This window comes from Pseudophryne corroboree, unplaced genomic scaffold (genome assembly GCF_028390025.1).
Source record: "Pseudophryne corroboree isolate aPseCor3 unplaced genomic scaffold, aPseCor3.hap2 scaffold_221, whole genome shotgun sequence".
NCBI classification, from domain to species: domain Eukaryota; kingdom Metazoa; phylum Chordata; class Amphibia; order Anura; family Myobatrachidae; genus Pseudophryne; species Pseudophryne corroboree.
The window spans coordinates 763,982-790,162 of NW_026968857.1; the positions used below are offsets into that span (position 1 = coordinate 763,982).

Genomic DNA, 26,181 nt, shown 5'->3' on the forward strand with positions numbered 1-26,181 from the left:
TAAAGCATGTAAAAGGGTGTGGGCCCTGCAGCACTACCTGTAGTATGCATTGTGCGTTGGAAGGCACAAAGTAAGCAGACGGGAGAGGTCAGGATAGTGCGCAAGGGCATAGAAGGGAGCGGCTCAAGAAAAGAGAAGTGGAAACAGACAGCAAACTAGGCTGGAGAAAGACCTGAGACAAAGAGATCTGAATTATATGAGAGCCGACCAGAGGAAACACAAATTATGCCGTCAAGTGTCCCACATTTGGGGAAATCGCAGAAGCAGCACACCCAGAGTGCAATGGGTGAGCCTTGCCCTGGGAGAAGCACCTTCCTGATCATAGTATCTCACCTGGCAGGTAAATAGGAGTTGGGCTAGAGCTGGGGAGGGTCGCTGCTCGTGCACCCCCCTGTCAAGTGAAGGAGATCCAACTGAGGCAGCACAAGGGAACTCTCGAAAGAAGAACAAGGCTAGAGGAAGATCTGAGACAAAGAAATCTGACTTTTACCAGAGCTGACCAGAGGAAAGCACAAACACAGTCCCCCACTACCACAAATAATGCAGTTGAGTTTCCCACATTTGGGGAAATCACAGGGGTCAGCATACCCAGAATGCAATGAATGAACCTCACCCTGGGAGAACAATCTTCATGACCATGGTATCTCCTATGCAAAATAAGTATGATTTGGGATAGGGCTGGGGAGGGCCGCTGCTCAGGCACATCTCTGTCAAGTAAAGGAGATTCAACTGAGGCAGCACAAGGGAACTCTCATCTGGGGACAACAACTGCAGGGAGAACACATATTTTCAGATGAACATGGGAGGGCAGAAGGCTGCCTAATACTGAAGCACCCCCAAACAACAAACCAAATGCAACAACTAGTGCAAGCATTCCTGGGGGAAGGCCTGCAGCAGATTGATTTGCATATGGTAATGCCATCCAAGCAGTGGGTCAAAGTTGGCTTCAACCCTCGTCTGCATATCAAAAAAGAGAAAAGGGGCGTGCAGGGCATGGCGGCCTTTTGCGGCGCTTGGATGACCTCTAGTTCGCATTAAACACCTCCACCCTCCTTCGGTGTGGGGCTCATGTTGGCTATGCCCCAGCCCCTGAAGCATTCAAGCTGATTTCTTGCAGCAGCTGGGCACTGTAACAGCTCCAGAGCTGCTCTGTAAGGCAAGTAAAAGGGTGTGGGCCCTGCAGCACTACCTGTAGTTTGCATTGTGCATTGGAAGGCACAAAGTAAGCAGACGGGAGAAGTCAGGATAGTGCGCAAGGGCATAGAAGGGAGCGGCTCAAGAAAAGAGAAGTGGAAACAGACAGCAAACTATACTGGAGAGAGACCTGAGACAAAGAGATCTGAATTATACGAGAGCCGACCAGGGGAAACACAAATTATGCAGTCAAGTGTCCCACATTTGGGGAAATTGCAGGAGCAGCACACCCAGAGTGCAATGGGTGAGCCTTGCCCTGGGAGTAGCACCTTCATGATCATAGTATCTCACCTGGCAGGTAAGTAGGAGTTGGACTAGAGCTGGGGAGGGTCGCTGCTCGGGCACCCCCCTGTCAAGTGAAGGAGATCCAACTGAGGCAGCACAAGGGAACTCTTGAAAGAGGAACAAGGCTAGAGGAAGATCTGAGACAAAGAAATCTGACTTTTACCAGAGCTGACCAGAGGAAAGCACAAACACAGTCCCCCACTACCACAAATAATGCAGTCGAGTTTCCCACATTTGGGGAAATCACAGGGGTCAGCATACCCAGAATGCAATGAATGAACCTCACCCTGGGAGAACAATCTTTATGACCATGGTATCTCCTATGCAAAATAAGTATGATTTGGGATAGGGCTGGTGAGGGCCGCTGCTCAGGCACATCTCTGTCAAGTAAAGGAGATTCAACTGAGGCAGCACAAGGGAACTCTCATCTGGGGACAACAACTGCAGGGAGAACACATATTTTCAGATGAACATGGGAGGGCAGAAGGCTGCCTAATACTGAAGCACCCCCAAACAACAAACCAAATGCAACAACTAGTACAAGCATTCCTGGGGGAAGGCCTGCAGCAGATGGATTTGCATATGGTGATGTCATCCAAGCAGTGGGTCAAAGTTGGCTTCAACCCTCGTCTGCATATGAAAAGAGAAAAGGGGCGTGCAGGGCATGGCGGCCTTTTGCGGCGCTTGGATGACCCCTAGTTCGCATTAAACACCTCCACCCTACTTCGGTGTGGGGCTCATGTTGGCTATGCCCCAGCCCATGAAGCATTCAAGCTGATTACTTGCAGCAGCTGGGCACTGTAATAGCTCCAGAGCTGCTCTGTAAGGCAAGTAAAAGGGTGTGGGCCCTGCAGCACTACCTGTAGTTCGCATTGTGCATTGGAAGGCACAAAGTAAGCAGATGGGAGAAGTCAAGATAATGCGCAAGGGCATAGAAGGGAGCGGCTCAAGAAAAGAGAAGTTGAAACAGACAGCAAACTAGGCTGGAGAGAGACCTGAGACAAACAGATCTGAATTATACGAGAGCTGACCAGGGGAAACACAAATTATGCAGTCAAGTTTCCCACATTTGGGGAAATCGCAGGAGCAGCACACCCAGAGTGCAATGGGTGAGCCTTGCCCTGGGAGAAGCACCTTCATGATCATAGTATCTCACGTGGCAGGTAAGTAGGAGTTGGGCTTGAGCTGGGGAGGGTTGATGCTAGGGCACCCCCCTGTCAAGTGAAGGAGATCCAACTGAGGCAGCACAAGGGAACTCTCGAAAGAAGAACAAGGCTAGAGGAAGATCTGAGACAAATAAATCTGACTTTTACCAGAGCTGACCAGAGGAAAGCACAAACACAGTCCCCCACTACCACAAATAATGCAGTCGAGTTTCCCACATTTGGGGAAATCATAGGAGTCAGCATACCCAGAATGCAATGAATGAACCTCACCCTGGGAGAACAATCTTCATGACCATGGTATCTCCTATGCAAAATAAGTATGATTTGGGATAGAGCTGGGGAGGGCCGCTGCTCAGGCACATCTCTGTCAAGTAAAGGAGATTCAACTGAGGCAGCACAAGGGAACTCTCATCTGGGGACAACAACTGCTGGGAGAACACATATTTTCAGATGAACATGGGAGGGCAGAAGGCTGCCTAATACTGAAGCACCCCCAAACAACAAACCAAATGCAACAACTAGTACAAGCATTCCTGGGGGAAGGCCTACAGCAGATGGATTTGCATATGGTGATGTCATCCAAGCAGTGGGTCAAAGTTGGCTTCAACCCTCGTCTGCATATGAAAAGAAAAAAGGGATGTGCAGGGCATGGCGTCCTTTTGTGGTGCTTGGATGACCCCTAATTCACATTAAACATCTCCACCCTCCTTCGGTGTGGGGCTCATGTTGGCTATGCCCCAGCCCCTGAAGCATTCAAGATGATTTCTTGCAGCAGCTGGGCACTGTAACAGCTCCAGAGCTGTTCTGTAAAGCATGTAAAAGGGTGTGGGCCCTGCAGCACTACCTGTAGTATGCATTGTGCGTTGGAAGGCACAAAGTAAGCAGACGGGAGAGGTCAGGATAGTGCGCAAGGGCATAGAAGGGAGCGGCTCAAGAAAAGAGAAGTGGAAACAGACAGCAAACTAGGCTGGAGAAAGACCTGAGACAAAGAGATCTGAATTATACGAGAGCCGACCAGAGGAAACACAAATTATGCAGTCAAGTTTCCCACATTTGGGGAAATCGCAGGAGCGGCACACCCAGAGTGCAATGGGTGAGCCTTGCCCTGGGAGAAGCACCTTCCTGATCATAGTATCTCACCTGGCAGGTAAGTAGGAGTTGGGCTAGAGCTGGGGAGGGTCGCTGCTCGGGCACCCCCCTGTCAAGTGAAGGAGATCCAACTGAGGCAGAACAAGGGAACTCTCGAAACAAGAACAAGGCTAGAGGAAGATCTGAGACAAAGAAATCTGACTTTTACCAGAGCTGAGCAGAGGAAAGCACAAACACAGTCCCCCACTACCACAAATAATGCAGTCGAGTTTCCCACATTTGGGGAAATCACAGGGGTCAGCATACCCAGAATGCAATGAATGAACCTCACCCTGGGAGAACAATATTCATGACCATGGTATCTCCTATGCAAAATAAGTATGATTTGGGATAGGGCTGGGGAGGGCCGCTGCTCAGGCACATCTCTGTCAAGTAAAGGAGATTCAACTGAGGCAGCACAAGGGAACTCTCATCTGGGGACAACAACTGCAGGGAGAACACATATTTTCAGATGAACATGGGAGGGCAGAAGGCTGCCTAATACTGAAGCACCCCCAAACAACAAACCAAATGCAACAACTAGTGCAAGCATTCCTGGGGGAAGGCCTGCAGCAGATTGATTTGCATATGGTAATGCCATCCAAGCAGTGGGTCAAAGTTGGCTTCAACCCTCGTCTGCATATGAAAAGAGAAAAGGGGCGTGCAGGGCATGGCGGCCTTTTGCGGCGCTTGGGTGACCCTTAGTTCGCATTAAACACCCCCACCCTCCTTCGGTGTGGGGCTCATGTTGGCAATGCCCCAGCCCCTGAAGCATTCAAGCTGATTTCTTGCAGCAGCTGGGCACTGTAACAGCTCCAGAGCTGCTCTGTAAAGCATGTAAAAGAAGTAAAAGGGTGTGGGCCCTGCAGCACTACCTGTAGTTTGCATTGTGTGTTGGAAGGCACAAAGTAAGCAGACGGGAGAAGTCAGGATAGTGCGCAAGGGCATAGAAGGGAACGGCTCAAGAAAAGAGAAGTGGAAACAGACAGCAAACTAGGCTGGAGAGAGACCTGAGACAAAGAGATCTGAATTATACGAGAGCCGACCAGGGGAAACACAAATTATGCAGTCAAGTTTCCCACATTTGGGGAAATCACAGGGGCAGCACACCCAGAGTGCAATGGGTGAGCCTTGCCCTGGGAGAAGCACCTTCCTGATCATAGTATCTCACCTGGCAGGTAAATAGGAGTTGGGCTAGAGCTGGGGAGGGTCGCTGCTCGTGCACCCCCCTGTCAAGTGAAGGAGATCCAACTGAGGCAGCACAAGGGAACTCTCGAAAGAAGAACAAGGCTAGAGGAAGATCTGAGACAAAGAAATCTGACTTTTACCAGAGCTGACCAGAGGAAAGCACAAACACAGTCCCCCACTACCACAAAGAATGCAGTTGAGTTTCCCACATTTGGGGAAATCACAGGGGTCAGCATACCCAGAATGCAATGAATGAACCTCACCCTGGGAGAACAATCTTCATGACCATGGTATCTCCTATGCAAAATAAGTATGATTTGGGATAGGGCTGGGGAGGGCCGCTGCTCAGGCACATCTCTGTCAAGTAAAGGAGATTCAACTGAGGCAGCACAAGGGAACTCTCATCTGGGGACAACAACTGCAGGGAGAACACATATTTTCAGATGAACATGGGAGGGCAGAAGGCTGCCTAATACTGAAGCACCCCCAAACAACAAACCAAATGCAACAACTAGTGCAAGCATTCCTGGGGGAAGGCCTGCAGCAGATTGATTTGCATATGGTAATGCCATCCAAGCAGTGGGTCAAAGTTGGCTTCAACCCTCGTCTGCATATCAAAAAAGAGAAAAGGGGCGTGCAGGGCATGGCGGCCTTTTGCGGCGCTTGGATGACCTCTAGTTCGCATTAAACACCTCCACCCTCCTTCGGTGTGGGGCTCATGTTGGCTATGCCCCAGCCCCTGAAGCATTCAAGCTGATTTCTTGCAGCAGCTGGGCACTGTAACAGCCCCAGAGCTGCTCTGTAAGGCAAGTAAAAGGGTGTGGGCCCTGCAGCACTACCTGTAGTTTGCATTGTGCATTGGAAGGCACAAAGTAAGCAGACGGGAGAAGTCAGGATAGTGCGCAAGGGCATAGAAGGGAGCGGCTCAAGAAAAGAGAAGTGGAAACAGACAGCAAACTATACTGGAGAGAGACCTGAGACAAAGAGATCTGAATTATACGAGAGCCGACCAGGGGAAACACAAATTATGCAGTCAAGTGTCCCACATTTGGGGAAATTGCAGGAGCAGCACACCCAGAGTGCAATGGGTGAGCCTTGCCCTGGGAGTAGCACCTTCATGATCATAGTATCTCACCTGGCAGGTAAGTAGGAGTTGGGCTAGAGCTGGGGAGGGTCGCTGCTCGGGCACCCCCCTGTCAAGTGAAGGAGATCCAACTGAGGCAGCACAAGGGAACTCTTGAAAGAGGAACAAGGCTAGAGGAAGATCTGAGACAAAGAAATCTGACTTTTACCAGAGCTGACCAGAGGAAAGCACAAACACAGTCCCCCACTACCACAAATAATGCAGTCGAGTTTCCCACATTTGGGGAAATCACAGGGGTCAGCATACCCAGAATGCAATGAATGAACCTCACCCTGGGAGAACAATCTTCATGACCATGGTATCTCCTATGCAAAATAAGTATGATTTGGGATAGGGCTGGTGAGGGCCGCTGCTCAGGCACATCTCTGTCAAGTAAAGGAGATTCAACTGAGGCAGCACAAGGGAACTCTCATCTGGGGACAACAACTGCAGGGAGAACACATATTTTCAGATGAACATGGGAGGGCAGAAGGCTGCCTAATACTGAAGCACCCCCAAACAACAAACCAAATGCAACAACTAGTACAAGCATTCCTGGGGGAAGGCCTGCAGCAGATGGATTTGCATATGGTGATGTCATCCAAGCAGTGGGTCAAAGTTGGCTTCAACCCTCATCTGCATATGAAAAGAGAAAAGGGGCGTGCAGGGCATGGCGGCCTTTTGCGGCGCTTGGATGACCCCTAGTTCGCATTAAACATCTCCACCCTCATTCGGTGTGGGGCTCATGTTGGCTATGCCCCAGCCCCTGAAGCATTCAAGCTGATTTCTTGCAGCAGCTGGGCACTGTAACAGCTCCAGAGTTGCTCTGTAAGTCAAGTAAAAGGGTGTGGGCCCTGCAGCACTACCTGTAGTTCGCATTGTGCGTTGGAAGGCACAAAGTAAGCAGACGGGAGAAGTCAGGATAGTGCGCAAGGGCATAGAAGGGAGCGGCTCAAGAAAAGAGAAGTGGAAACAGACAGCAAACTAGGCTGGAGAGAGACCTGAGACAAAGAGATCTGAATTATATGAGAGCCGACCAGGGGAAACACAAATTATGCAGTCAAGTTTCCCACATTTGGGGAAATCAAAGGGGCAGCACACCCAGAGTGCAATGGGTGAGCCTTGCCCTGGGAGAAGCACCTACATGATCATAGTATCTCACCTGGCAGGTAAGTAGGAGTTGGGCTAGAGCTGGGGAGGGTCGCTGCTCGGGCACCCCCCTGTCAAGTGAAGGAGATCCAACTGAGGCAGCACAAGGGAACTCTCGAAAGAAGAACAAGGCTAGAGGAAGATCTGAGACAAAGAAATCTGACTTTTACCAGAGCTGACCAGAGGAAAGCACAAACACAGTCCCCCACTACCACAAATAATGCAGTCGAGTTTCCCACATTTGGGGAAATCACAGGGGTCATCATACCCAGAATGCAATGAATGAACCTCACCCTGGGAGAACAATCTTCATGACCATGATATCTCCTATGCAAAATAAGTATGATTTGGGATAGGGCTGGGGAGGGCCGCTGCTCAGGCACATCTCTGTCAAGTAAAGGCGATTCAACTGAGGCAGCACAAGGGAACTCTCATCTGGGGACAACAACTGCAGGGAGAACACATATTTTCAGATGAACATGGGAGGGCAGAAGGCTGCCTAATACTGAAGCACCCCCAAACAACAAACCAAATGCAACAACTAGTGCAAGCATTCCTGGGGGAAGGCCTGCAGCAGATGGATTTGCATATGGTGATGTCATCCAAGCAGTGGGTCAAAGTTGGCTTCAACCCTCGTCTGCATATGAAAAGAAAAAAGGGATGTGCAGGGCATGGCGGCCTTTTGCGGCGCTTGCATGACCCCTAATTCGCATTAAACACCTCCACCCTCCTTCGGTGTGGGGCTCATGTTGGCTATGCCCCAGCACCTGAAGCATTCAAGCTGATTTCTTGCAGCAGCTGGGCACTGTAACAGCTCCAGAGCTGCTCTGTAAGGCAACTAAAAGGGTGTGGGCCCTGCAGCACTACCTGTAGTTCGCATTGTGCGTTGGAAGGCACAAAGTAAGCAGACGGGAGAAGTCAGGATAGTGCGCAAGGGCATAGAAGGGAGCGGTTCAAGAAAAGAGAAGTGGAAACAGACAGCAAACTAGGCTGGAGAGAGACCTGAGACAAAGAGATCTGAATTATACGAGAGCCGACCAGAGGAAACACAAATTATGCAGTCAAGTGTCCCACATTTGGGGAAATCGCAGGAGCAGCACACCCAGAGTGCAATGGGTGAGCCTTGCCCTGGGAGAAGCACCTTCCTGATCATAGTATCTCACCTGGCAGGTAAGTAGGAGTTGGGCTAGAGCTGGGGAGGGTCGCTGCTCGGGCACCCCCCTGTCAAGTGAAGGAGATCCAACTGAGGCAGCACAAGGGAACTCTCGAAAGAAGAACAAGGCTAGAGGAAGATCTGAGACAAAGAAATCTGACTTTTACCAGAGCTGACCAGAGGAAAGCACAAACACAGTCCCCCTCTACCACAAATAATGCAGTCGAGTTTTCCACATTTGGGGAAATCACAGGGGTCATCATACCCAGAATGCAATGAATGAACCTCACCCTGGGAGAACAATCTTCATGACCATGATATCTCCTATGCAAAATAAGTATGATTTCGGATAGGGCTGGGGAGGGCCGCTGCTCAGGCACATCTCTGTCAAGTAAAGGCGATTCAACTGAGGCAGCACAAGGGAACTCTCATCTGGGGACAACAACTGCAGGGAGAACACATATTTTCAGATGAACATGGGAGGGCAGAAGGCTGCCTAATACTGAAGCACCCCCAAACAACAAACCAAATGCAACAACTAGTACAAGCATTCCTGGGGGAAGGCCTGCAGCAGATGGATTTGCATATGGTGATGTCATCCAAGCAGTGGGTCAAAGTTGGCTTCAACCCTCGTCTGCATATGAAAAGAAAAAAGGGATGTGCAGGGCATGGCGTCCTTTTGTGGCGCTTGGATGACCCTTAATTCGCATTAAACATCTCCACCCTCCTTCGGTGTGGGGCTCATGTTGGCTATGCCCCAGCCCGTGAAGCATTCAAGATGATTTCTTGCAGCAGCTGGGCACTGTAACAGCTCCAGAGCTGTTCTGTAAAGCATGTAAAAGGGTGTGGGCCCTGCAGCACTACCTGTAGTATGCATTGTGCGTTGGAAGGCACAAAGTAAGCAGACGGGAGAGGTCAGGATAGTGCGCAAGGGCATAGAAGGGAGCGGCTCAAGAAAAGAGAAGTGGAAACAGACAGCAAACTAGGCTGGAGAAAGACCTGAGACAAAGAGATCTGAATTATATGAGAGCCGACCAGAGGAAACACAAATTATGCAGTCAAGTGTCCCACATTTGGGGAAATCGCAGGAGCAGCACACCCAGAGTGCAATGGGTGAGCCTTGCCTTGGGAGAAGCACCTTCCTGATCATAGTATCTCACCTGGCAGGTAAGTAGGAGTTGGGCTAGAGCTGGGGAGGGTCGCTGCTCGTGCACCCCCCTGTCAAGTGAAGGAGATCCAACTGAGGCAGCACAAGGGAACTCTCGAAAGAAGAACAAGGCTAGAGGAAGATCTGAGACAAAGAAATCTGACTTTTACCAGAGCTGACCAGAGGAAAGCACAAACACAGTCCCCCACTACCACAAATAATGCAGTCGAGTTTCCCACATTTGGGGAAATCACAGGGGTCAGCATACCCAGAATGCAATGAATGAACCTCACCCTGGGAAAACAATCTTCATGACCATGGTATCTCCTATGCAAAATAAGTATGATTTGAGATAGGGCTGGGGAGGGCCGCTGCTCAGGCACATCTCTGTCAAGTAAAGGAGATTCAACTGAGGCAGCACAAGGGAACTCTCATCTGGGGACAACAACTGCAGGGAGAACACATATTTTCAGATGAACATGGGAGGGCAGAAGGCTGCCTAATACTGAAGCACCCCCAAACAACAAACCAAATGCAACAACTAGTGCAAGCATTCCTGGGGGAAGGCCTGCAGCAGATTGATTTGCATATGGTAATGCCATCCAAGCAGTGGGTCAAAGTTGGCTTCAACTCTCGTCTGCATATGAAAAGAGAAAAGGGGCGTGCAGGGCATGGCAGCCTTTTGCGGCGCTTGGATGACCCCTAGTTCGCATTAAACACCTCCACCCTCCTTCGGTGTGGGGCTCATGTTGGCTATGCCCCAGCCCCTGAAGCATTCAAGCTGATTTCTTGCAGCAGCTGGGCACTGTAACAGCCCCAGAGCTGCTCTGTAAGGCAAGTAAAAGGGTGTGGGCCCTGCAGTACTACCTGTAGTTTGCATTGTGCATTGGAAAGCACAAAGTAAGCAGACGGGAGAAGTCAGGATAGTGCGGAGGGCTGGGTCAGTTGATTGTGGGCGAGTTTGTAAGCCATTGGCGGTGGCAGCGGGTATCGGCTCAGAGGCAGTAGCGGGCATTGGCTAAGGGTCATGGGCAGGATTCGGCGGACATTATGGCTGTAGTGCCTCACTAGCCACTGACCTCACCGCACGCCACTGTGGGACAGATGTAACATGCAGAGAGAGGTAGATTTGGGAGGGGGAATGTCCTAGCATAACTGTTAATTGCAGTGTAATACTGTAATTCAGCTGTGCAGCATTTGTGGCTAAATGTCAAAGAAGCCAGTATTTACCCTGCATGCAAAACAATAAATGTATTTGAACATACCTCCCAACTATCCCAATTTTTGCAGGACAGTCACTTTTTTGGGGAATGTCCAGCTAACCCAAACACCCCCCCCCCCTTCCCATGGGGAAGGGGGTGGATGGGGGGTGGAAGGCTCCCTGTAGCTTGTTGCTCTGCAAATATGCACATTGTGGGTAATTCAGACCTGATCGCTAGGGTGTGTTTTTTGCATCCCTGTAATCAGGTAGTTGTCGCCTACAGCGGAAGGGAAAATTTGCTGTGCAGGTGTGTGATCACATGTGCACAAGAGCTGCACAGCTCAGCACTTACTCAGCCATTGAGGTGACGTCACAAATCCTCCCACAAAACGCCGGGTCCCTCCAGTGTTTTTCCGGACACTCCCTAGACACATTCAGTTGCCACCCACACAAACACCCTCTTCTTGTCAATCTTCTTGTGATCTCCGGGCCGTCGCACTTACGCATTGTGGCGCATACGCATGTGCAATGCAAACCAGATTGCCCGCTGGGTGAAAATAAATTGAAGCGATCTGGTCTGAATAAGCCTCAATCTCTATTCACGGGAGACAGAGGGGCTGGGGCATGGCCAGCAGCTCACAGAGCACCTATAATGACAAAAATGGGAGACATGGCTCATGATCGCGATATACCTGCGAAGGTACGCCCTCTACTGATTGACAGGCAGAGGCATTCGTATTTTCTGCGGGGCACCCGGAGAAAATGTAGGCACATGCACAGGATGGACCCTGCGTATATGCCCCCATCCTCTTCATAGTTTTTGCGGTTGGAACGCGTATTACGATCCAAACTGAATTAGGCCCTATGTCTTATATACACGAGCAGTGTGAAAACATCAATCGATGGGGGTAATTCCAAGTTGATCGCAGCAGGAATTTTGTTAGCAGTTGGGCAAAACCATGTGTACTGCAGGGGAGGCAGATATAACATGTGCAGAAAGAGTTAGATTTGGGTGAGTTATTTTGTTTCTGTGCAGGGTAAGCCCCACACATTAATGCCCTTTGGAACATATTATGTCACTCACCACAATATCTGTGATACACTATGCCCTACAGTAAAGCTTCTAATTACTTTTACAAAAACTGCTCAATGCCAAGAGTTTCACGTGCTGGGTGTCATGCTCATTGCCAGGGGTTTCACTCTCTGGGTGTCATGCTCATTGCCAGGGGGAACGCAGTAGGGGGTGTTATATAGTAAGCACCACTATGGCATAGTATATAGCATTATATATATTGTGAGCACTGGTGATGTTGAGTGCAGTAGAGCTGCTGCTGGGTAATTACAATTTACTACAACCACCAATATATTCTGCTGCACTATATATATGCAAAGCTAATTCTGCTGGGTAATTACAATTGACTACAACCACCAATATATTCTGCTGCACTATATCTATATTTGCAAAGCTAATTCTGCTGGGTAATTACAATTGACTACAACCACCAATATATTCTGCTGCACTATATCTATATATGAAAAGCTAATTCTGCTGAGTAATTACAATTGACTACAACCACCAATATATTCTGCTGCACTATATCTATATATGCAAAGCTAATTCTGCTGGGTAATGCAAATTGAAACATTATTGCATAGTATGTGATTTTTAAGTACTTTTTTAAAGTTTTGAATGATATAGACCCAGTTTAATCTTTGTGGAATGCCTGGTTGTTGTTTTTAAGGTAATTTATTGCCTGGCATTTGAGGGGGTGGGGTGTGGTTACAGATTTCAATTATTGGTTTCACTTGTAATAGTCTTCTACTTAAGTCCAATGGTGTAGGCTGTGCAAAGCCGTTTGGCTGTGCATTTATTGATCCAAGCGTGCATTTTTATCAAAGCGTGATAAAATTGACACATAACAGCAGCGTTCAATCAGCGTTAATTTATCTTCAGCTGATATCGATTGTGAATTGACGTTTCTTCTCTTCTTGTCACCTACAGGTAATTACAATTGACTACAACCACCAATATATTCTGCTGCACTATATCTATATATGCAAAGCTAATTCTGCTGGGTAATGCAAATTGAAACATTATCGCATAGTATGTGATTTTTAAGTACTTTTTTAAAGTTTTGAATGATATAGACCCAGTTTAATCTTTGTGGAATGCCTGGTTGTTGTTTTTAAGGTAATTTATTGCCTGGCATTTGAGGGGGTGGGGTGTGGTTACAGATTTCAATTATTGGTTTCACTTGTAATAGTCTTCTACTTAAGTCCAATGGTGTAGGCTGTGCAAAGCCATTTGGCTGTGCATTTATTGATCTAAGCGTGCACTCCCCAAACAGCACATGACGCAAAGAAAAAAAGAGGCGCAATGAGGTAGCTGTGTGAGTAAGATTAGCGACCCTAGTGGCCGACACAAACACCGGGCCCATCTAGGAGTGGCACTGCAGTGTCACGCAGGATGGCCCTTCCAAAAAACCCTCCCCAAACAGCACATGACGCAAAGAAAAAAAGAGGCGCAATGAGGTAGCTGTGTGAGTAAGATTAGCGACCCTAGTGGCCGACACAAACACCGGGCCCATCTAGGAGTGGCACTGCAGTGTCACGCAGGATGGCCCTTCCAAAAAACCCTCCCCAAACAGCACATGACGCAAAGAAAAAAAGAGGCGCAATGAGGTAGCTGACTGTGTGAGTAAGATTAGCGACCCTAGTGGCCGACACAAACACCGGGCCCATCTAGGAGTGGCACTGCAGTGTCACGCAGGATGTCCCTTCCAAAAAACCCTCCCCAAACAGCACATGACGCAAAGAAAAAAAGAGGCGCAATGAGGTAGCTGTGTGAGTAAGATTAGCGACCCTAGTGGCCGACACAAACACCGGGCCCATCTAGGAGTGGCACTGCAGTGTCACGCAGGATGTCGTTTCCAAAAAACCCTCCCCAAACAGCACATGACGCAAAGAAAAAAAGAGGCGCAATGAGGTAGCTGTGTGAGTAAGATTAGCGACCCTAGTGGCCGACACAAACACCGGGCCCATCTAGGAGTGGCACTGCAGTGTCACGCAGGATGTCCCTTCCAAAAAACCCTCCCCAAACAGCACATGACGCAAAGAAAAAAAGAGGCGCAATGAGGTAGCTGACTGTGTGAGTAAGATTAGCGACCCTAGTGGCCGACACAAACACCGGGCCCATCTAGGAGTGGCACTGCAGTGTCACGCAGGATGTCCCTTCCAAAAAACCCTCCCCAATCAGCACATGATGCAAAGAAAAAGAAAAGAAAAAAGAGGTGCAAGATGGAATTGTCCTTGGGCCCTCCCACCCACCCTTATGTTGTATAAACAAAACAGGACATGCACACTTTAACCAACCCATCATTTCAGTGACAGGGTCTGCCACACGACTGTGACTGATATGACGGGTTGGTTTGGACCCCCCCCAAAAAAGAAGCAATTAATCTCTCCTTGCACAAACTGGCTCTACAGAGGCAAGATGTCCACCTCATCTTCACCCTCCGATATATCACCGTGTACATCCCCCTCCTCACAGATTATCAATTCGTCCCCACTGGAATCCACCATCTCAGCTCCCTGTGTACTTTGTGGAGGCAATTGCTGCTGGTCAATGTCTCCGCGGAGGAATTGATTATAATTCATTTTAATGAACATCATCTTCTCCACATTTTCTGGATGTAACCTCGTACGCCGATTGCTGACAAGGTGAGCGGCGGCACTAAACACTCTTTCGGAGTACACACTTGTGGGAGGGCAACTTAGGTAGAATAAAGCCAGTTTGTGCAACGGCCTCCAAATTGCCTCTTTTTCCTGCCAGTATAAGTACGGACTGTGTGACGTGCCTACTTGGATGCGGTCACTCATATAATCCTCCACCATTCTATCAATGTTGAGAGAATCATATGCAGTGACAGTAGACGACATGTCCGTAATCGTTGTCAGGTCCTTCAGTCCGGACCAGATGTCAGCATCAGCAGTCGCTCCAGACTGCCCTGCATCACCGCCAGCGGGTGGGCTCGGAATTCTGAGCCTTTTCCTCGCACCCCCAGTTGCGGGAGAATGTGAAGGAGGAGATGTTGACAGGTCGCGTTCCGCTTGACTTGACAATTTTGTCACCAGCAGGTCTTTCAACCCCAGCAGACCTGTGTCTGCCGGAAAGAGAGATCCAAGGTAGGCTTTAAATCTAGGATCGAGCACGGTGGCCAAAATGTAGTGCTCTGATTTCAACAGATTGACCACCCGTGAATCCTTGTTAAGCGAATTAAGGGCTGCATCCACAAGTCCCACATGCCTAGCGGAATCGCTCCGTGTTAGCTCCTCCTTCAATGCCTCCAGCTTCTTCTGCAAAAGCCTGATGAGGGGAATGACCTGACTCAGGCTGGCAGTGTCTGAACTGACTTCACGTGTGGCAAGTTCAAAGGGCATCAGAACCTTGCACAACGTTGAAATCATTCTCCACTGCACTTGAGACAGGTGCATTCCACCTACTATATCGTGCTCAATTGTATAGGCTTGAATGGCCTTTTGCTGCTCCTCCAACCTCTGAAGCATATAGAGGGTTGAATTCCACCTCGTTACCACTTCTTGCTTCAGATGATGGCAGGGCAGGTTCAGTAGTTTTTGGTGGTGCTCCAGTTTTCTGTACGTGGTGCCTGTACGCCGAAAGTGTCCCGCAATTCTTCTGGCCACCGACAGCATCTCTTGCACGCCCCTGTCGTTTTTTAAAAAATTCTGCACCACCAAATTCAAGGTATGTGCAAAACATGGGACGTGCTGGAATTGGCCCAGATTTAATGCACACACAATATTGCTGGCGTTGTCCGATGCCACAAATCCACAGGAGAGTCCAATTGGGGTAAGCCATTCCGCGATGATCTTCCTCAGTTGCCGTAAGAGGTTTTCAGCTGTGTGCGTATTCTGGAAAGCGGTGATACAAAGCGTAGCCTGCCTAGGAAAGAGTTGGCGTTTGCGAGATGCTGCTACTGGTGCCGCCGCTGCTGTTCTTGCGGCGGGAGTCCATACATCTACCCAGTGGGCTGTCACAGTCATATAGTCCTGACCCTGCCCTGCTCCACTTGTCCACATGTCCGTGGTTAAGTGGACATTGGGTACAGCTGCATTTTTTAGGACACTGGTGACTCTTTTTCTGCGGTCTGTGTACATTTTCGGTATCGCCTGCCTAGAGAAATGGAACCTAGATGGTATTTGGTACCGGGGACACAGTACCTCCAACAAGTCTCTAGTTGGCTCTGCAGTAATGATGGATACCGGAACCACGTTTCTCACCACCCAGGATGCCAAGGCCTCAGTTATCCGCTTTGCAGTAGGATGACTGCTGTGATATTTCATCTTCCTCGCAAAGGACTGTTGAACAGTCAATTGCTTACTGGAAGTAGTACAAGTGGGCTTACGACTTCCCCTCTGGGATGACCATCGACTCCCAGCGGCAACAACAGCAGCGCCAGCAGCAGTAGGCGTTACACGCAAGGATGCATCGGAGGAATCCCAGGCAGGAGAGGACTCGTCAGAATTGCCAGTGACATGGCCTGCAGGACTATTGGCATTCCTGGGGAAGGAGGAAATTGACACTGAGGGAGTTGGTGGGGTGGTTTGCGTGAGCTTGGTTACAAGAGGAAGGGATTTACTGGTCAGTGGACTGCTTCCGCTGTCACCCAAAGTTTTTGAACTTGTCACTGACTTATTATGAATGCGCTGCAGGTGACGTATAAGGGAGGATGTTCCGAGGTGGTTAACGTCCTTACCCCTACTTATTACAGCTTGACAAAGGGAACACACGGCTTGACACCTGTTGTCCGCATTTCTGGTGAAATACCTCCACACCGAACTGACCGAAGAGCTGATTTTTTTGGTATTTTCACCTGGCATGTCAACGGCCATATTCCTCCCACGGACAACAGGTGTCTCCCCGGGTGCCTGACTTAAACAAACCACCTCACCATCAGAATCCTCCTGGTCAATTTCCTCCCCAGCGCCAGCAACACCCATATCCTCCTCATCCTGGTGTACTTCAACACTGACATCTTCAATCTGACTATCAGGAATTGGACTGCGGGTGCTCCTTCCAGCACTTGCAGGGGGCGTGCAAATGGTGGAAGGCGCATGCTCTTCACGTCCAGTGTTGGGAAGGTCAGGCATCGCAACCGACACAATTGGACTCTCCTTGTGGATTTGGGATTTCGAAGAATGCACAGTTCTTTGCTGTGCTGCTTTTGCCAGCTTGAGTCTTTTCATTTTTCTAGCGAGAGGCTGAGTGCTTCCATCCTCATGTGAAGCTGAACCACTAGCCATGAACATAGGCCAGGGCCTCAGCCGTTCCTTGCCACTCCGTGTGGTAAATGGCATATTGGCAAGTTTACGCTTCTCCTCCGACAATTTTATTTTAGGTTTTGGAGTCCTTTTTTTACTGATATTTGGTGTTTTGGATTTGACATGCTCTGTACTATGACATTGGGCATCGGCCTTGGCAGACGACGTTGCTGGCATTTCATCGTCTCGGCCATGACTAGTGGCAGCAGCTTCAGCACGAGGTGGAAGTGGATCTTGATCTTTCCCTAATTTTGGAACCTCAACATTTTTGTTCTCCATATTTTAATAGGCACAACTAAAAGGCACCTCAGGTAAACAATGGAGATGGATGGATTGGATACTAGTATACAATTATGGACGGGCTGCCGAGTGCCGACACAGAGGTAGCCACAGCCGTGAACTACCGCACTGTACTGTGTCTGCTGCTAATATATAGACTGGTTGATAAAGAGATAGTATACTTGTAACTAGTATGTATGTATAAAGAAAGAAAAAAAAACCACGGTTAGGTGGTATATACAATTATGGACGGGCTGCCGAGTGCCGACACAGAGGTAGCCACAGCCGTGAACTACCGCACTGTACTGTGTCTGCTGCTAATATAGACTGGTTGATAAAGAGATAGTATACTCGTAACTAGTATGTATGTATAAAGAAAGAAAAAAAAACCACGGTTAGGTGGTATATACAATTATGGACGGGCTGCCGAGTGCCGACACAGAGGTAGCCACAGCCGTGAACTACCGCACTGTACTGTGTCTGCTGCTAATATATAGACTGGTTGATAAAGAGATAGTATACTCGTAACTAGTATGTATGTATAAAGAAAGGAAAAAAAAACACGGTTAGGTGGTATATACAATTATGGACGGGCTGCCGAGTGCCGACACAGAGGTAGCCACAGCCGTGAACTACCGCACTGTACTGTGTCTGCTGCTAATATATAGACTGGTTGATAAAGAGATAGTATACTCGTAACTAGTATGTATGTATAAAGAAAGAAAAAAAAACCACGGTTAGGTGGTATATACAATTATGGACGGGCTGCCGAGTGCCGACACAGAGGTAGCCACAGCCGTGAACTACCGCACTGTACTGTGTCTGCTGCTAATATAGACTGGTTGATAAAGAGATAGTATACTACTAATATTATATACTGGTGGTCAGGTCACTGGTCACTAGTCACACTGGCAGTGGCACTCCTGCAGCAAAAGTGTGCACTGTTTAATTTTAATATAATATTATGTACTCCTGGCTCCTGCTATAACCTATAACTGGCACTGCAGTAGTGCTCCCCAGTCTCCCCCACAATTATAAGCTGTGTGAGCTGAGCAGTCAGACAGATATATAATATATATAGATGATGCAGCACACTGGCCTGAGCCTGAGCAGTGCACACAGATATGGTATGTGACTGACTGAGTCACTGTGTGTATCGCTTTTTTCAGGCAGAGAACGGATATATTAAATAAACTGCACTGTGTGTCTGGTGGTCACTCACTATATAATATATTATGTACTCCTGGCTCCTGCTATAACCTATAACTGGCACTGCAGTAGTGCTCCCCAGTCTCCCCCACAATTATAAGCTGTGTGAGCTGAGCAGTCAGACAGATATATATAATATTATATATAGATAATAGATGATGCAGCACACTGGCCTGAGCCTGAGCAGTGCACACAGATATGGTATGTGACTGAGTCACTGTGTGCTGTGTATCGCTTTTTTCAGGCAGAGAACGGATTATATTATGTACTCCTGGCTCCTGCTATAACCTATAACTGGCACTGCAGTAGTGCTCCCCAGTCTCCCCCACAATTATAAGCTGTGTGAGCTGAGCAGTCAGACAGATATATATAATATTATATATAGATAATAGATGATGCAGCACACTGGCCTGAGCCTGAGCAGTGCACACAGATATGGTATGTGACTGAGTCACTGTGTGCTGTGTATCGCTTTTTTCAGGCAGAGAACGGATTATAAATAAAAGTGGTGGTCACTGGTCACTATCAGCAAAACTCTGCACTGTACACTACTGAGTACTCCTAATGCTCCCCAAAATTAGTAAATCAAGTGTCTCTCTAATCTATTCTAATTCTAAATGGAGAGGACGCCAGCCACGTCCTCTCCCTATCAATCTCAATGCACGTGTGAAAATGGCGGCGACGCGCGGCTCCTTATATAGAATCCGAGTCTCGCGATAGAATCCGAGCCTCGCGAGAATCCGACAGCGTCATGATGACGTTCGGGCGCGCTCGGGTTAACCGAGCAAGGCGGGAAGATCCGAGTCGCTCGGACCCGTGAAAAAAAACATGAAGTTCTGGCGGGTTCGGATTCAGAGAAACCGAACCCGCTCATCTCTAGTTCATACAGTAATTAAATGTTTTCATATTGAGAACTACATCTCCCAGCATATACAGTGTGCTGGGGATGCATTGCTAACAAGCTTTATTTAAAAGTTTAAAAAACATTGCTTTTATGACTGCAATGGTTAAAAAGGGAGAGCTATAAATCAATTTATCAGTGAATGATCGCAGTTTGAGCTGTTACATTTTACTGAACCACCTATCCCTCCACACTCACTACCTGTCCTCAGGATACATTTACCATCCCGGCAGACGGTATACCGGCGGTCATTTGACCGATGTTGGAATCCTGACACCACTTGGGAGACTGGTGCCGGCACACAGACAGCCAACATCCCGAAGGCGAGTATTGGAGGGAGGGTTAGGACCGGGGGAGCGGGTGTTAGGGAAGGCACTAGGAGGGGGGGGGGGTTAGTCCTAGCTGCCACCCCCTGAGGGTTAGCCCTATCCGCCACCCCCCCAGAGGGTTAGGATTAGGTATCATGTGACTGCTGGAATCCCGAGCGCCGGATGCCATACCCAACCCCCTTTACTTTTTCAGGCATTTCTATCTCTCCTCTCTCTATGGTGTTCCGATTGCCCACTTTCCCTTGTGCTTTTCTCTCTCTCTCCTTTGTTTAGAGCATCAGTTTCTGTAGTCCACTTTATCCTTATTTTTTCCAGTGTTTCACTATCTCTCTGATGTAATGAGGATGTATGGTCTAGAGGGATCAGTAATGCATTGTACTGTATAGAGGCGTCAGGGATGTAGCGTAGGGTATAGAGGCGTCAGGGATGTAGCGTAGGTTATAGAGGCATCAGGAATGTAGCGTAGGGAATAGAGGCATCAGGGATGTAGCGTAGGGTATAGAGGCGTCAGGGATGTAGCATAGGGAATAGAGGCGTCAGGGATGTAGCGTAGGGAATAGAGGCATCAGGGATTTAGCTTAGGGAATATAGGCATCAGGGATGTACTAGCAGGTATATAGAGGTCAGTGTACTGTATAGAGGGGTCAGTAATGCAGTGATGGTTATAGAAAGGTCAGTGATGTAGTGTAGGGTATAGAGGGGTCAGTTATGTAGTGTGGGGTAAAGAGGGGTCAGTAAAGATACTAAGCTGAAGTACTTAGAACACTTCTTGAATTAAGACACAACCTGCAAGAAAAAGTATGCAATATGGGTGAAAAGGCAAATGTCAGAGGTCTGATACAAGTAACCAGCTCCACACCTTGCACCACATAGCGTTATGTTAAACTGGGATATGTTCTTTTTTGGTGTGTGTGTATGTGTGTGTGGGGGCGGGTGCCAAAGGAAATTTTTGCCATTGGCTCCTTTGGTCTAGAACCAGCCCTGATCACAAAATATTTTTGTCTAAGCAGACTGGACATTGATCAGCGTTGGCTCATTCTCAGCCCCCCGCCCAGCCTCTGCTGCCAACAGACTGCTATTAGCTAGTTAACCTTCTGCCTTCCCTATCTATGACACAGACTGCTGCTAATGCTACCAGACTGTTCCCAGTGGCTTCACACCAACAGTGAATCCCAGCCGATGATGTAGGGCAGCGTGTGGGGGAGGGGGTCAGTTGCTGTGGCTCCAACATGGTAACCGCCAATGGACTGCAATGCTTTATCGAAAGGGGGGGCGCCAGTCCCTTACTTTGCCAGGGGCGCTTGGACCCCTAGCTACACCTCTGTTGACCCTAACCGATACCCCTAAACTAACCATAATTCCTGCAGTAAAAAATCCATGTTTCTATGTATATAGGGGGTCATTCCGAGTTGATCGCATGCTGCCGTTGTTCGCTGCGTAGCAATCAGTTGAAAAAAAATGGCTAATCTGTGCATGCGCATGCTCCGTAATGTGCATGCGCATCGTACGGGTACAAAGTCCATTGTGGTTTTGCACTAGTTCTAGCGATTATTCCAATCACAGAACAGGCCACAAGGAGATTGACAGAAAGAGGGCGTTTCTGGGTGGCAACTGACCGTTTTCAGGGAGTGCTTGGAAAAATGCAGGCGTGGCAGAAGAAATGCAGACGTGGCTGGGCATTCGCTGGATGGGTGTGTGACATCAAAAGCCGTCCCTCGGTTGTTAGAATCAACGCACACGAAGTGTAACTACAGTGCTGGTCTTATTTTGAAACGATTTTGCAGGCGCTCTGCTGCTCAAGTGTTCGCACTTCTCCAAAGTGAATATACACTCTCCAGTGGGCAGCGACAATGCGTTTGCATGGCTGCTAAAAACTGCTAGCGAGCAATCAACTCAGAATGACCCCCATAGTGTATTGCAAGAAAATATCTGTAAATCCAATGGTACCGTAAGTGCGGTATATACTCGCACTTCTTTGCGGGGTGAGAACATCTCCCCTAAGTGAAGTCAGCCCTATGAATAGAGTTTGTGTGATCCCTGTGCAGCAGTCACAGAAAGGGTTCATCTCTGCAGTTTGTCACTCAAATTACATTGCTGCATTTTTTTCTAGAAGTGGATCTGAGAGCTGTTACCCGCAGACCAGCTACAATAATTATCCTGGGTACTCACTAGACCAGTGGTTCTCAAACTGCACCCTGGGGTGCCTCAGGACACTTGCAGGGGTGCCTTGGATTGGTGGTCCAGGACCAATTCAAAATATTTATAGTTAGTGTTATAGGCAAAACCAGTGCTGTTGGCTGGCAATCATAACATATGTGCACAAGCAGAAGCAAATCCTGTCCCCTACCAAAGGGCCAGTGCTAGGGTGTTTGGCGCCTCCCTGCAAACTATTAATTTGGTCCCTCTCTCCAATACTTAATAAAGGGACAGTGCGCTCCTTAAAAAAAGAAGGTGTGGTATCACAAGGAAGGGGCATGGCCACACAATAGCACCCCAAATCAAAATACGCCACACAGTAGCACTATCTTATTGTCATTACACCGCATGTAATAATAATAATAATAATAATACCCACAGTCGCAGTGCCCTTTATACACATAACCACCATATCAGTGCAGCTTACACACATAATGCCAACAGTAGCAGTGCCCCTTCTACACATGCCCACGGTGGCAATCCTTTACATGGCAAATATCAACCTGGTTTTGCCATGTAAAGGATTGCCACTTTAAAAACAAACAATCAAACAAAAAAAAAAAAACAACAGGAAAAAACACAAAATCTCTCACTTTCTGATTCTCACACCCTATTACATTCCTCTCTATATATTTAAATGTTTCTATTACTGTATGTTCCCTCTTCCCTTCTCCAAACTATACACATCAACATTTTTTAGTATTTCCAGGTAAGTTTTGTGATGTAGGCCATGCACAATTTTAGTTGCCCTAATGTATTTACAGCCTTCTGGAGATATGGCTTCTGGAACTGAACACAGGATTCTAAATGTGGCTGTACCAAGGACCTATACAGTGGCATTACAGGTTGAGTATCCCTTATCCAAAATGCTTGGGACCAGAGGAATTTTGGATATCGGATTTTTCTGTATTTTGGAATAATTGCATACCATAACGAGATATTATGGTGATGGGACCTAAATCTAAGCACAGAAGGCATTTATGTTTCATATACACCTTATACACACAGCCTGAAGGTCATTTTAGCCAATATTTTTTATAACTTTGTGCATTAAACAAAGTGTGTGTACATTCACAGAATTCATTTATGTTTCATATACACCTTATACACACAGTCTGAAGTTCATTTAATACAATATTTTTAATAACTTTGAGTATTAAACAAAGTTTGTGTACACTGAGCCATCAAAACACAAAGGTTTCACTATCTCAGTCTCACTCAAAAAAGTCCGTATTTCGGAATATTCCGTATTTCGGAATATTTGGATATGGGATACTCAACCTGTATTACTTTTTTCTGCTACTGGTTCTTTAACCTATGCAAACAAGCATCTGACTTGCCTTTCCTATTGCTTTGTTACATTGCTTACCTGAAATAGTAATACTTAGATAGCTTTCCTCTTGCCATTATAATGCCCTTAATATTATAGTTAGCCTTTGCATTTTTGAGACGTGTATGATTTTGCATTTTTTGGCATTAAATGTTGCCATGTTCTTGACCATTCCTCTAGTCCAGGGGCGGAACTGCCAGAGACAACGGAGTCAGTTGCCGCCGGGCTCCAGCCCTAAAGGGGCTTCCTCCATTGCCCCCCGGCTGTTACGTGCCCTTCCTACTAAATAGACAAAGGCGCTACCAGCAGGGTCTCGCAGTTTGTACATTCCATGCCGTAACACCCTTCTTTCCACCTTCACAATGAAGCTATTGGTACTTTGCAAAAAAAAAAATTATTAGCATTGCAACTCAGCAGATCAATGCAGTGTGCAGCCACACACTCCATATATCTGCTCAGCCACAAAGCTGATTATTTCTTCACAAAGTACAAGGTGAGCTCCAAATAGAATTCTCTAGCTTAGATTATACCTTTCTATGCAAGGGTAAATAGCTCAATTGTTTGACTGCAATGCCACAGGAAATGGTTTGGATCCAAGACAGTGTGACTGAATAATAAAGAAACCTTAAGATGAGTTCATGAATGTTGTATAAGTATTAGTGAGAGAAGGGGTCAGGAGCATGCTAGGCTGCAAAAAATAAGGTAGGCTGCAAGTGAAAGTAATGATCTCCTATATATTTTCCCAGATCTGTCACTCTGTGTGGCTAACTCTGGGGGAAGTCACAGCAATGGGCGGAGACGGCAACTGCAGGACGATACACCAGTGCCAGCAGCAGACCGTAACAAAGTGACAGATCAGGGAGAATATATAGGAGGTAGGGAGGTGGCCATGGTACATGGCTGGCCAAGGGACACTAGCTCATGTACCCCTTTGCCACTGAGGCTGGCCACCAAGGATAGACCTGTCACCAGTGCACATGCAATAACCTCTTCTGCTGCCCTCTTTGCAACTCAGATTGCCCAGTGCTCCCCTTCGCTAACAGTCCACAAAGTTTCCCCATCTCACGATCTGCCTCCTCACCCCCACTTTCATCTCTACAGCACACGCGCATATCATACAAGATCCCATCATGCGTACGTAGGTCTGAAATGCAAGAGGGAGGTTGGGGGGAGATTGGCATGCGCCAGCAACACCACACAGCTCACTGTGACCACAGTGGAGAGGCGCTGCAACAGGACAATACACCAACCTCGGAGCAAGGAACTGCGTCGGTCAGGAGGAGAACTATTTCAATAGCATAAAAAGGTTAATGCGTCCCACCCTATGGACACCAGACTCATCAAGTCACTGTTGCCAGAGTCTCATACAATGACTCTGAACCTCTAAGCACACTATTTGACTGTCCACACCCTGCTGTGCCTATTAACCATCTCCTCCACCACCCTCAACACTGACCCACACATCATTCACCCACAAAGATACAATAAAGGTAGTTTGGATAAATTAGCTAAATGAAATGGATTTAACCAATTTATCTAAATGACCATTTTTGGATGTTTTCCAGTGTTTGTGAACAAATGGTCAATTGTAATTTGCTGCCACATATTAGCATAATTTTGTTTCAACTAGAAAAAAAAATTGGACAGATAATCTAAGTGTGGATCCAGTTTAAAGGTCCGTATTCACGGCCCGATTTTGGGGAGAGATGTGTGCTGAGCGAACTGCTCAGCACACATCTCTCCCCCCGCTCAGCACAGCGTGATGTGTGCTGAACGTACGGGGGGTGGGGGTGGCGCTCATTTCACCCCCTGTGTAGGGCATTCTGTGTGTATCCAGCTTAACAGGTGTGAGCATCATACAACTACTGACTTGCGAGTAACTATACAGCAGCTCCATACCTTGTGACTTGAAGAAACACCAGTTAACCCCGGGAATGCTGCAGTCAAAGCAACAATTCCTCTTCTTCAATTACCATTTTAATAATAGGGTAAAGAAAATGAAGTGGATTTTTGAAAGAAAATAATACTGTCAATATACTATTAAAACAAATTAAAATGGTAAAAGTTATTGTACTTTAAGTAAAAATAAAAGAGACAAAATATCAATCCCAGTTTTGGATTACTTTAATTAACAAAAAAAATGCATATAGCACTCACTCATCATGGGAAAGTACCAATGTGTTTCTTCGTTGGTTGATGGAAGAAACATCTTACAAAAACTCTCCAGATTATTGACTTTTTAAAGTTTTTCTAGGAAACGTTTTAGATGAATGCTTATTAGCCTTTGTCAGTATGGACTTTTGCAAAGTGTCTCTGTGGCGCAATTGGTTAGTGTGTTTGGCTATTAACCAAAAGGTTGGTGGTTCAATCCCACCCAGGGACGTAATTAACCTTGTGATCAGATTTTGGTGATATTTAAGTAGACAAGTCAAAATTTCAAACCTCCTCTTATGGTGTAGGGTACATGGCCTTCTCTGATGTAATCAGAGTTAGATTTGATTCAGTGATTTTATAAAAAACAGCTAGGAAGCACAATTTAGCAGTGGGTTGCAGAGAAAAAAAATATGCTGGCAGAAAAATCCAATCGAGTGATTAAACAGCTCTTCATTTTCTGGCTTTATTTTTATGCTAACAAATTTGTTCTCTGAAAAGTGTCCACAAAGCCAAGTCTCTGATTAACACCTTTGTAAGGATGGTTTTTCACCTATTACTAAATTAAACTTGCTTCATTGGAAAGGCAGCAAGATGCATCCTCATTTCAATGTCTACTGAAATAATACAAGTTGACACCAGGAAACATTAACGCCACTGCATCCTTGCTGCTTTCTCATGTGGAAGTCTGTTTAATGTGAAAACAAATG

General features: G+C 47.3%; 18 non-coding genes and 1 pseudogene across 18 annotated transcripts; 1 reads left to right on the forward strand and 18 right to left on the reverse strand.

Annotated features, from left to right (window-relative positions):
• Positions 1 to 185: 185 nt before the first annotated feature.
• LOC135007831 (U1 spliceosomal RNA) lies at positions 186 to 348 on the reverse strand. Its single transcript, XR_010207744.1, has one exon. It is a non-coding gene; the product is annotated as a U1 spliceosomal RNA (small nuclear RNA).
• A 152-nt stretch (positions 349 to 500) lies between these two features.
• Positions 501 to 664, reverse strand: LOC135007675 (U1 spliceosomal RNA). The gene has a single exon (XR_010207602.1). It is a non-coding gene; the product is annotated as a U1 spliceosomal RNA (small nuclear RNA).
• A 673-nt stretch (positions 665 to 1,337) lies between these two features.
• LOC135007786 (U1 spliceosomal RNA) lies at positions 1,338 to 1,500 on the reverse strand. Its single transcript, XR_010207708.1, has one exon. It is a non-coding gene; the product is annotated as a U1 spliceosomal RNA (small nuclear RNA).
• Positions 1,501 to 1,652: 152 nt separating this feature from the next.
• Positions 1,653 to 1,816, reverse strand: LOC135007711 (U1 spliceosomal RNA). Its single transcript, XR_010207637.1, has one exon. It is a non-coding gene; the product is annotated as a U1 spliceosomal RNA (small nuclear RNA).
• Positions 1,817 to 2,487: 671 nt separating this feature from the next.
• Positions 2,488 to 2,650, reverse strand: LOC135007811 (U1 spliceosomal RNA). Its single transcript, XR_010207730.1, has one exon. It is a non-coding gene; the product is annotated as a U1 spliceosomal RNA (small nuclear RNA).
• A 152-nt stretch (positions 2,651 to 2,802) lies between these two features.
• Positions 2,803 to 2,966, reverse strand: LOC135007731 (U1 spliceosomal RNA). Its single transcript, XR_010207655.1, has one exon. It is a non-coding gene; the product is annotated as a U1 spliceosomal RNA (small nuclear RNA).
• A 671-nt stretch (positions 2,967 to 3,637) lies between these two features.
• Positions 3,638 to 3,800, reverse strand: LOC135007756 (U1 spliceosomal RNA). The gene has a single exon (XR_010207680.1). It is a non-coding gene; the product is annotated as a U1 spliceosomal RNA (small nuclear RNA).
• A 152-nt stretch (positions 3,801 to 3,952) lies between these two features.
• On the reverse strand, positions 3,953 to 4,116 carry LOC135007716 (U1 spliceosomal RNA). Its single transcript, XR_010207641.1, has one exon. It is a non-coding gene; the product is annotated as a U1 spliceosomal RNA (small nuclear RNA).
• Positions 4,117 to 4,796: 680 nt separating this feature from the next.
• LOC135007807 (U1 spliceosomal RNA) lies at positions 4,797 to 4,959 on the reverse strand. The gene has a single exon (XR_010207729.1). It is a non-coding gene; the product is annotated as a U1 spliceosomal RNA (small nuclear RNA).
• A 152-nt stretch (positions 4,960 to 5,111) lies between these two features.
• On the reverse strand, positions 5,112 to 5,275 carry LOC135007703 (U1 spliceosomal RNA). Its single transcript, XR_010207629.1, has one exon. It is a non-coding gene; the product is annotated as a U1 spliceosomal RNA (small nuclear RNA).
• Positions 5,276 to 5,948: 673 nt separating this feature from the next.
• On the reverse strand, positions 5,949 to 6,111 carry LOC135007787 (U1 spliceosomal RNA). Its single transcript, XR_010207709.1, has one exon. It is a non-coding gene; the product is annotated as a U1 spliceosomal RNA (small nuclear RNA).
• Positions 6,112 to 6,263: 152 nt separating this feature from the next.
• Positions 6,264 to 6,427, reverse strand: LOC135007693 (U1 spliceosomal RNA). The gene has a single exon (XR_010207619.1). It is a non-coding gene; the product is annotated as a U1 spliceosomal RNA (small nuclear RNA).
• Positions 6,428 to 7,119: 692 nt separating this feature from the next.
• On the reverse strand, positions 7,120 to 7,261 carry LOC135007821 (U1 spliceosomal RNA; annotated as a pseudogene).
• A 152-nt stretch (positions 7,262 to 7,413) lies between these two features.
• On the reverse strand, positions 7,414 to 7,577 carry LOC135007742 (U1 spliceosomal RNA). The gene has a single exon (XR_010207666.1). It is a non-coding gene; the product is annotated as a U1 spliceosomal RNA (small nuclear RNA).
• Positions 7,578 to 8,248: 671 nt separating this feature from the next.
• Positions 8,249 to 8,411, reverse strand: LOC135007772 (U1 spliceosomal RNA). Its single transcript, XR_010207695.1, has one exon. It is a non-coding gene; the product is annotated as a U1 spliceosomal RNA (small nuclear RNA).
• A 152-nt stretch (positions 8,412 to 8,563) lies between these two features.
• On the reverse strand, positions 8,564 to 8,727 carry LOC135007747 (U1 spliceosomal RNA). Its single transcript, XR_010207671.1, has one exon. It is a non-coding gene; the product is annotated as a U1 spliceosomal RNA (small nuclear RNA).
• A 671-nt stretch (positions 8,728 to 9,398) lies between these two features.
• On the reverse strand, positions 9,399 to 9,561 carry LOC135007779 (U1 spliceosomal RNA). The gene has a single exon (XR_010207702.1). It is a non-coding gene; the product is annotated as a U1 spliceosomal RNA (small nuclear RNA).
• Positions 9,562 to 9,713: 152 nt separating this feature from the next.
• LOC135007708 (U1 spliceosomal RNA) lies at positions 9,714 to 9,877 on the reverse strand. The gene has a single exon (XR_010207634.1). It is a non-coding gene; the product is annotated as a U1 spliceosomal RNA (small nuclear RNA).
• Positions 9,878 to 25,629: 15,752 nt separating this feature from the next.
• Positions 25,630 to 25,703, forward strand: TRNAN-AUU (transfer RNA asparagine (anticodon AUU)). Its single transcript has one exon. It is a non-coding gene; the product is annotated as a tRNA-Asn (tRNA).
• The last annotated feature ends 478 nt before the right edge of the window (positions 25,704 to 26,181 follow it).